This window comes from Citrus clementina, unplaced genomic scaffold, assembly GCF_000493195.1.
Source record: "Citrus clementina cultivar Clemenules unplaced genomic scaffold, Citrus_clementina_v1.0 scaffold_1, whole genome shotgun sequence".
Taxonomy (NCBI): Eukaryota; Viridiplantae; Streptophyta; class Magnoliopsida; order Sapindales; family Rutaceae; genus Citrus; species Citrus x clementina.
The window spans coordinates 8,881,194-8,892,704 of NW_006263303.1; positions in this window are offsets into that span (position 1 = coordinate 8,881,194).

Consider the following 11,511-nt stretch of genomic DNA (forward strand, 5'->3'; position numbering starts at 1 on the left):
AGAAAATTGAGCTCTTGTTACCACCAATCTCTCCATTTTTTAGTCAAACTAATTTTCATTTATTAGTTGCAGTAGATTGGGATATCGCACAGAAAATTCTTTGATCTTTTTCCTTTTCCAAAGACATTCTTTTAACAAAGAATGAATGTTAACTACAACAAAATTGTGTTTTTCTGACCAACTATTTTATGACTATTAAATTTTTAGTCATGTAATAGATTATTCTTTGACTAACATAAATATTTAGTCGCACTATTTGCTGCCTAATGCTTTGAATTTTTTCCAACTATCATCCATATTCTATGACTCTTTACTTAATCCTTCAAGGCCACATTACGTGACAAATTGTCAATTAGTCTTAGTAAGAAGCTTATCTATTGACACTCCAAGCGACATCACATTTCCGTACTGAATAAATGTCATCAACGACTGACATATTAGTCACTAAAACATATGTTTTTGCCACTAAATAATACAATCACCATATATGGCTGAAACATTTTTCAAACGAATGATTTTTTTTTTTTCTATCATCGTTAACTTTGTATGACTAAATGGTTTAGTCATCCAATGCGCTTTTAAGTGACAAATTTATATTTAGTCACAGATGGTATACATTTATTATGGGAATTTGGTTTAGAGATCAACATATTTAGTTGCAATCGGGGTGCTTAAACAACTAAAACAAACAATCACTGAATATAATCAAATCAAGTCTAGAAAATGTGGTGACTAATATTGTTAGTTACATATTGGAATATAATGGGAGACTATACTAAGAGTTATTCACCTTAAGATGATATTTACTTATTTGCTTTCCTTGTCTAAATGACATTATCGCAATAAAGATTATGGAGCAACTATAGCTTACAGTCACCAATTTAAATATGTTACAAAAGAAAAAACATAGTGTTTCTGTATTGTTCAGTTCGGTGGCTAATTTTAGTCGTCACTATATCAAAGTATTTTCAATTAGGTTGAGAAAACATAGTGCGACTATTATTCTTAGTCACAATGTGAAATAAATTTGGTGACTAATGTTAAATTAGTTACTTAAGAAGAAGCATATTTTGGTGCCTCCTCTTTGCACCGTAATTATATTTGGCACCCATCTACAAAAATAGAAGACAAAAATTTTGAATTAATATAAGAATGGAGATGGTATACTTTCTAGTGCTTAATACACTTTTTGGAGTTCATTTCTTGTTCCTTTTATATTAGTTTTGTTATCTTATTTATTTTGTCTGGACTTTTTATCATGGAATTATTGATATTTTGATACTTGTTTGAAAAAATATATTTTAATTTAGTTAGTTTGGGTTTATAGAGCCAATGCTGAAGAAGAATATTCATGGAAAATCCAAGGAGTTGGTTGTGAATGCAGTTTAGATTTGTCTAAAAACAAGTTGAATGTGGACTTTGAAGTTGAGGATAGAAGACCCACTAGCACTTATTCATCTAGGTTATCCACTGAAATAGGCATTGTTGTGAGGACTTTTGCACCGTTAAAAGTTGATCAATTGAGACAAGTACCTCTTGAGAAAAAGAAGGAGATGTTTGGTCGAGTGGAGGTAAATCTCTTCTAACTTTTAAACTCAATAAAAAATTTATTTTAGTAGCTGATTTATTATTTTAATTCCTTATGATGATCATAGATCAAATTTGACATCGAGACCGACTAACCACATGTTATAAGATTCCTTAATGGTGCAATGGCACGTAGATTCAAAGGTTTCAAGTACTTCTTGAAGAAAAAGTTCACGGAATATTCTAATTTAGCCGAAGCACTACAAAATTGCCCTGAAGAAGTTGTTAATTAAGAAGATTGGGATTACCCTTGTACACGCTTTGACAATGATCTATTCAAGGTTAAAAGAAAAATATGTCATATATTTCATAATTTTTGGTAATTTCTAATATATGTTTTCTATTCTACTTGTAGCAACGATTAGGGGTGTTTGCGGATTGGATTTTACGGATTGGACATCAATCCATATCCGATCCATGATTTTGCAGATTATAATTTTTTAATCCAATCCAATCCACGGATTGATTAAATTCAATCCAAATCCAATCCATACATCTGCGGATCGGATACGGATTTGACTCAATCCATATCCAATTCATACGTCTGCGGATTGGATGCGGATTTAACTCAATCCATATCCAAATCCATCATTTTACAAATTGATTTGCGAATTAAAAATTTTAGTTCTCTCCAATCTATAAACTAATGAAATTTAAAAAAATCTCATATAAAATAATTTTACTACCAATTAAATTTAAAATTGAATAAAATTTAAACAAATTAATTGTTTGTTTTAATAATACATTCAAAATTTTAAAATATAACACATCGAGATTAATTGTTCAAATAAAACTACAATAATACGTTCAAAGTTTTAAAATATAACACACCAAAATTAATTGTTCAAATAAAGTTACAATAATACATTAATATAATATCAAAATTAATTGTTCAAATAAAGCCACAATAATACATTGAAAGTCTCAAAATAAAACACACCAAAAGGAAAAATGTCCATCTCCAACTTGTGTTTCGTACTTTAACCTAAACAAAATAAACATAATTGATATAAATAACAAATAAAAAAATTTATTTAATAAACAAATTAATAAATATTTACCCTTATATCCCATCAAATGCCATCAAGCTTCATCAAATATGTTCTTGTTAGCTCCCAAAATCTCTGTACGTATGAGATAAGAAAAATGTCAATTTTTAAAATAGAATAACAATATAAAGTCAAATAATAATTAAAAAATAAAATAAAAGTTAAATTGTTACATTTTACCTGTCTCAATATGTTCAATCTCATCTATTGCTTCATCAAGATTTATCGGACTTGAACGTAGCCAATTTTGTGTGCAAATTAATGCCTCCACCGTCCTTGTAGATAGTGAGCACCGATGTGGATCAAGAACACGCCCACCAGTGCTAAATGCTGACTCAGATGCCACAGTGGAAACAAGCATGGCTAAAATATCTCAAGCAATATAAGACAAAATTGGATATTTGGAAGAATTAATCTTCCACCAATCCAAAACATCAAAACTCTCATTTTTTGGGTTCTCACATGATTCTAACAAGTAAAGATCCACTTATGTTTTGCACTCTACAAAATTATTATCTTTTAAAATCCTCATATAACCCGAATCAAACACTTGCCTAGCATCAACCTCAGTATCAACCTCCAACTCTTTTTCATCATTGACAGCATCCATTACTTCCACATCATCACCATAAAGCAATTTGTATTCCTCATATAAACTATGTAAATTATTCCGCACTTTAACAACCAACTCATTAGCTTTAAATTCACCAAACAACACTACAAACAATATCTCAAAAACCGTTCTTTATGTCGAGGCTCAAGCAAAATAGAAACAAACAAATAAGGGTTGATTGTTTCATAATTTCCCCAATACTTATCATACTTCTTTTTCATATTTTCAGCCATTATCTTCAAAAATAAATCCTTACTATCCCTCCAAGCTTGCAATTGTGTATGAATCAAACATAATTAGCGCAAAAAAGTAATGGATGTCACATATAAAGAACCCGAAAATGTCAAAGTGGCATCATGAAAAACCTTCAAGAATTTAATGAAATAACGAGCATATTCCCAATCAATTGACGAAGGACACGTTTTTGGCTCGCTCAAACAAAACTCACGAATGTATTGTGCATCATGAAGCTCTAACCGATCAAATACTTTTTCATACTTTTTAGCAGCCTCTGACATGAAAAAAGTGGAATTCCATCTAGTTACGACATCTAGACACAACAACTTATTTGAAGAAATTTTCTCTCGCTTTGCATATGCCTTAAACTTTTGTGTCCTAGAAGGTGAAGATCTAACAAATCTTACAACATTGCGAATTTTAGAAATCGACTAATGATACGCTTTTAACCCCTCTGCAACAATGAGATTTAATATATGTGCACTACACCTCAAATGCATATTTTGACCCCCTCAGATTCCACCATTCCAATTGTTCACAACTTTTGACAAATAAAAAACAACACCATCATTAGAAGAAGCATTATCAACCGTTACTATAAAAACTCTCTCAATACCCCAATCTAATAGGCATGTTTCAATTTGCCTACCAATTGTTTCACCTTTATGGTCAGCAACTTGACAAAAATTCAATATTTTTTTGTGCAATGTCCAATTATCATCAATAAAGTGAGCTGTAAGGCACATATAACAAAGATTTTGAGCTGAAGTCCATGTGTCTGTAGTGAGGCAAACTCTTTGATGGCTACTAACAAAAAAATTAGTCAAATCTTTCTTTGTTTTTTTGTAAAGTTACAAAATATCACGAGCAATAGTAGTGCGAGATGGTACTTTAAATCTATTTTCAAAAACTCCCAACATTTCCCTAAACCCTTCACCCTCTACAACTCTAAATGACATCTCATCTTTTATAATAAACTTAGCAATTACTTCCCTACAAGCCTCAACACTATAGGTCGCTGATACAAGGCTACATGGCTCTCCAATTTTCACTGGTTGGTAAGACAAAGTTTTTTATTTTTCGTCTACTCGAGCTCGACCAGGATATTTTAGACATCTCTCTTTTATATGACCCAATAGATTAGATGTTCCTTTATTAAAACCACATTTATATTCTTTTCCACAATATCGACATTTGGATCTAGGATGCAATGGATCAGAACTTAATTGGATAAAATGCTCCCAAGCTTCTGAAGTAGTGGATTTATTGGGCGTACCTTCAGCATTACTGGATGATTTAGAACTTGGGGGAGCTGAATCTACAGCTACGCATTTTCCTTTATCAAGTTGAGAAGTCATCTACACCACCAATATGAAAAATCATTAAAATTAATTACGAAAAATGACAGGAACAAATTAAGCTTAAAAGAGTTCAGTTAGGAAAAGTAAAATAAGCCAACTCAAAAAGAAAATTCACGAAATTCATGTGTTACATCTAGAAAAGGCAATATGATTGTTAGATCCACAGAAGCAACATGATTCAACCACCCCCCATAACAACTCTTTAATCTTCATTTTTTTAAAAAAATAGCCCATCAAACAAGAAATTAATAGATTCAGCCGCATGATTACAACTGTACACTCAACCAGCTACAATTTGAATTAATTTGCTCCTTGTGGTTGCATAATCAGGATTTTGAGTGTTCCAATATATCTATATATTTGGCTACACTGACCAATAATTTAGACTAATCAAAATGCCTTTAATATTTCACAACGGCCAGGTACTGTGCAATTTCTCTCAGTTTTACCACAGAACAAAAAGCAAAAGCAACCGAATTAAGACATGCAATCAACAAATAATTCTCTCCCTCGATCCCCAACAACCTTATTATTAACAAAAGGATATCAAAATCATTATCCCAAGTCACCATTGACAAAAAAGAAGATACATAATAATAATTAAAAAAAAATCAGAACAAATGTTATCGAAGATAAAATCAAAATAATAAATCAGGAGAAGGTTTATGAGTACTGTACCTGGAGAATGAGATAGAAACATCGTGGTAAGGTTTAATAGTACTCGTCAGAATCGTGCGTGTGACTGTGACGGTAGGGCAGCAGGAAGCTTAGGGTTTTCTTTTTCGTTTGCAGTAGGGGTGGGCAAAATCGGGTTCGGGTCGGGTTCGGGTCAACCCGATCGGGTTTCGGGTTGTTTGGGTTAGACAAGGAACAATCCGAACATAACCCGAATTAATGACCCGACCCGAACCGACCCGAACTATATTCGGGTCGGGTCATTAATTCGAGTTATGTTCGGGTTGGATCGGGTTGGATTTAAAATGGGTAGAATTGAGTTCGGGTCAATTTGGGTTAGTTCGGGTCAATTCGGGTCAGTTCGGGTCAATTCGGGTCGGTTGAAATAGGGTCAGTTCGGGTCAGTTCGGGTCGGTTGAAATCAGGTCAATTCGGGTCAGTACGTTTTTTTTTTTTTTTAAGAACCCGATCGGGTATTCGGATCGGGTCGAGTTTGACCCGAACCGATCACAACCCGATTGGGTTTGTAAATTTCAAACCGATCGGGTTTCGATCCCGACCCGATCCGACCCGAACCCGAAATTTATCGGGTCGGGTCGGGTAAAATGCCCACCCCTAGTTTGCAGATTGTTGATCGTCACCTCTGATTTGCGTTATAGTGCTAGTTTACTTTTGGGCTTTTGGCGTTATCTAGTTTACTTTTGGCTTTATGTTATTGTTACCTTTTTTTTTTTTTTTGATAAAAGCTTTATGTTACTTTACTTTTACTTTTGGATGACTTTACTTCAATAGTTTTTGACAGCCGATTTGATCATTTTTTATTTTATATTTTTATTAGATAATGGTTTACTTTTGGTTTTGGATGACTTTATTTTACTTTAATTTTTTTACCACTAATTTAACCATTTTTTATTTTTTATTTTTATTAGATAATAGCTAAATTATATTATGATACTTATGTAATTATGTAATGTCATATTTATAATATTTTTTAAAATAAATAAATAAATATTTTTTTTACGGATTCACGGATTTTTGCAGATTCACAGAAGTAAATCCATATCCAATCCACCGACTGCGGATTTTTAAAATTTCAATCCAATCCAATCCATCAATCCACGGATCGGATTTATACGGATCGGACGGATTGAACGGATCAGATCAGATTCTGAACACCCCTAGCAACGATCCAAAATTTATGTTGAAAATCACAAGAAACTAAAATATGGCCATCAAGGTGGATCCAAGCCTTTTGTACAACATCAAAAGGAAATTGTATATTAAATATTTTATAAATTTTATTTTCAAATGATTTATAATTGAATTTAATAATTTCTTTTTGATATTGCATATTATAGGCTAAAAGACTTGGACACACTCTAGGACCAATTTCTTTGTTTCATGACACCCATTGGAGTGCAAGTAAAGATTGGAGCAATGATGAAGCTAGAGAAAGATATGTAATTTTATTCGTTGTACTTATCCAGTATAGATTAATAAATAATCTCAATTTAGATGTGATTTCTATATTTAATCACTTCATGAAAAATTTATGTCAGCTTCTTGTTGAAGAAATGAATTAAATTTTTTTTATTGTTAATCTTCTTTGAGCAATTTGGGATTATTTTATATGTCTTTGCTTAATGTATTGGATTTTTCTTATTATATTTGACCGTAGCTATTATTACAATGCTTGGAATTGTTGTTTATAATGTTGGAAAAAAATGATGGATTTAGGTTAGCAAAAAATGATGGATTTTGGTTAGCCAATGAATACAGTGATTTAAATATAGCTATAGTAGCTATAATTATAAGAAATATGTATATGTATTAGAGTATTTCGGAGCTGAAAGATCAATCCTTTGTTGACCCACGCCTATTATTCCAATGCTTGGTATTATATTAATGTGGTTAAAATTTTTCATTTTATTTTCTATATTGGTGAAAAAAAATGATGAAGGTTGGCCAGTGAATGGGGATTTGTATATATCTACAACACTTATAATTATAATAAATGTATAATTTGCAAGAGAAAATGTTAGAGCTGAAAGAACAGTTATTGGCTAAAGGATCTGAATCAAGATCCTAGGCAGAAATTTGTGAAGAAGTTCTTGGTAGGAGTTCAGGATACGTTAAATGGCTTGGATTTGGTCCACTTCCTCAGACACATGCTTCATTCAAACGAACTACTACTGAGCTGCAACAGAGGCTTAAACCTAAAAATGAAGAGATCGAGAGTCAGAGCACACAACTTCAAAGTCAAAATGAAAAAATCCTTAGAGTGAAGAAATTAAACGACTGCAATAACAAAATATGCAAATCATAGAGATTTTAAAGAAGCTGTCACTAGCTGGTGTGAACTTTTCATCCCTTTCTATTCCAACTCTATGAGTGTTTGTTATGTTTCTGTTAACATGTATATGTTTATGCTATTGTTTTTTATTACAATGTTAGAGTTTCCATTGATAAACAATTTCTTAAAAGTCGTATATTATTTCTAAATATGTTCATGAAATATGAATAATTGTTAACTTTAATCAGAAAATCATTCCCTGCGAAATTTTGTTAAAATTATGATTCTAGAAATAAGTAGTAAACCATTAGCTTTGAAACAGTTAACCAATAATTTCCAAAGAGGAATAAATCTTTAAGCTTGAATTGGTTAGTAAAAACGGATAAGGCTAGTGTGTTTTGCAGGTTGTTGGAAGTAAACAGCGAACCGTTTATATCAAACGGTTAACCGATAATTTTCAGAATGAAATTTTATGCTAACCTTGAACCGTTTAACAAAAACGAATAAGCTTATTTTGTTTTACAGGTTACTGGAAATAATCAGGGAACCGTTAACTTTAAACGGCTAACCGATAATTTCCATAATGTCATTACATGTTAATCTTGAACCATTTAGCAAGAATGGATAGCTGAAATTTTTTTTGTGGGTTTCTGAAAATTAATGGCGAACCGATAGTGGCAAACAGTGAACTGTTTATTTAAATTTCAGCTCAACGGTCACTTGTACCAGTCAAAACGGTTAATCGATAACTATTAACGGTGATCTGATTTTGGGCAGAAAGTCAAAAACAACTATTTTTCAACTCCAAATATAAATAAACTCAATCAAATTCAAATAAGGGTTGATCACAACGTTATCAAATAGCTTGTAATCGAGAATACAACATTCACTGAGCTTTAAATTCGTTTTTATTTCATTTATTCACACATTGAGTATAGTTTGTAATCATATATTTTGTATGAGAGAAAAATATTTTTGAGTGATTGTAAGTGTTGTGATACACTTGAGTAAAGAGATTGGGGATAATATTTTGGTGTAAAGGTTGATTGACACATGTAAAGTCAATTGTAAGTGTTCTTGAAGTTTTGGAGGCTTGAATGGTGGAATCCTGAAGTTCGGTGAGCTTGGAGGTGTGGATGTAAGCAAGGTTGGCCGAACCACCTAAAAATATATGTGTTTGAATCCCTCTTCCCTTATCTTTTACATTTTATTTGATTTATTTATTATTGTTTTAAATTCATTTAAGATTTGGATTAAGTTTTGTTGAAGCATTGCATAATTTTTAGAAACCCAATTCACCTCCATCTTGGGTTGCTGAGATAGTATTTTATTTGGTATTAGAGAGAGGTTTTCTTGGTAGGACTTAACCGTCTAAAGTAAATGATCTATGACAACCTAAAATGACTCTACCTTTAGAGAAGGACAATCTATAACTAGGTCACCATTCTTTAATGGTAATGACTACTCATATTGAAAAATTAGGATGAAAATTTATTTGCAAGTCTCAGATTATGAAATTTGGGAAGTTGTTTGTAATAGTTCATTCATGTCTCTGACTAAAAATGAAGTAGGGGATGATATTCCAAAACCTTCAAGTCAATGGAGTGAGTTAGAAAAGAAAAAGATGTCTTTAAACTCAAGGCAATGAATGCTTTGTTTTGTGCTCTTAATAAGAAAGAATTTCATAGAGTATCTAGCTGTGAGAGTGCTCAAGAAATATGGAATAAAATTGAGGTTGTCTATAAAGGGACAAATTAAGTTATAGTGTCTAAAATCAGTAGATACGCTCGTCAATATGAATTGTTCCAAATGGAATAAAATAATAGTTTGTATTCTATGTATACATGATTTACAGACACAGTCAACACCCTAGGAGTCATGGAAATTTTTTTTTGAATAGCGAGAAAGTCAAGAAAATCATTAGGTCGCTTCAAAAAAATGAATACCTAAAACGTCTGCCATTGAAGAAGTCAAAAATTTTAATACTTTACCCATTGATGATTTAATTGACTCTCGAATTTCGTATGAAGAAGACTTGGCAGCAGAAAAAGGGCATGAGGAGAAGAAGAAAAGTATTGCTCTTAAAGCTTCAAAACATGAGAGTGATGACAAAGTGAGCTGGATGATGAGAAGATGGCTATGCTAACTAGAAGATTCATAAAATTCGACAGAAAACTAGTGGAGTGGAGACGTTCAGAAACTTAGGATCAAAGGAGAAGAAGTGTCATCACTTGTTATAATGCAAAGCCTGACACAGCAATCGCATAGCCCTCTTCTCAACAAGCTAAAAAAAAAAGTAATGGTAGCCACATGAGATGACAGCGATGAGGAAACGAGTGACGATGAAGAGCATTAAGAAATGATAAATCTAGCTCTCATAGCAATTGGGGAAGAATCATTTGATGAACTTGATGAGGTAAGTGATCTTCCAATATATGATGAGTTACATAATATTTTTAAAGAATTGCATGATGAGTGGATAAAAATTAGTAAAAAGAATGCATGCCTTAAAAAGAAAATACTAGAACTTACAAATGAAAGTGATGCCTTGGAAAATACAATAATTCTTTGAATGAGAAGATAAAAGAATTAAAATTAGAGAATAAAATGTTGCATGATAAGATTGCATCTTTTAAAGGTAAACAAAGTACTTCATATAAGCATGAAAAATCACATGTAGATGAATTGGTAAAAGAGAATGAAGTGCTTAAGAAGAAGAATAATGAGATAAATGAAATTGTGTTAAAATTAAAAAATAAGCAAAAGATGTTGGATAACTTGCTTAATTCACAAAAATGTGTGTTTAACAAAGGAGGTATTGGCTTATAAGCCAAATTTGAAACAAAAGTATTATAAGAATTACTTTATAAAGAGTACCTCCATTAACAATCATATTGTATGTTATTATTGTAATTAAGATGGTTGCATGAAAAATAGATGTTTAGTGAAAAGAAATGTATATTATGGTGTGAAATGTGTTTAGGTTCCAAAAAGGAACTATTGCTAACACTCAAGGACTCAAGAAGTTTTGGGTACCTAAAACTTAGAAACTTTTTCTGTAGGGATCAAAGAAAAGAAAATATAAGTGGTACTTGGACAGTGGATGTTCAAGACAAATGACAGGGAATTACTTTTGGTTTTCAAGTTTTACCAAGATCGAGAATGGTGGAAACGTTTCCTTTAGAGATAATTCAAAAGGAAAGATCATTGGTACTGGCAATGTCAGTAATGTATCCTCTACTCTTATTGAAAATGTATACTTGGTTGAAAACTTGAAACACAATTTGCTTAGCATTAGTCAATTGTGTGATAAGGGTTATAAAGTTGTTTTTGATAAGACTAGATGTATTATTAAGAATGTTTCTTCTCATCTTAAAGATTTAATTTTAGGAGATCCCTCACGAGGTGTAACAACTAGATTATCATTTAGAAACACTTGTGAACATTAGAAGAGAGAATTAATTTTGATGAAACATTTGCACCAAGAGCTAGACTAAAATCAATTAGGATACTCTTACCATTTGCATGTCATAAAAAAATTTCATTTTATTTCAAATGAATGTAAAAAGTGCTTTCTTAAATGATTATATTGTGGAAGAAGTGTTTGTAAAACAATCCCTTGGTTTTGAAAATGAAAAATTTTCAGATCATGTTTATAAGTTGCCAAAAGTATTGTATGGATAAAACAAGGACGAT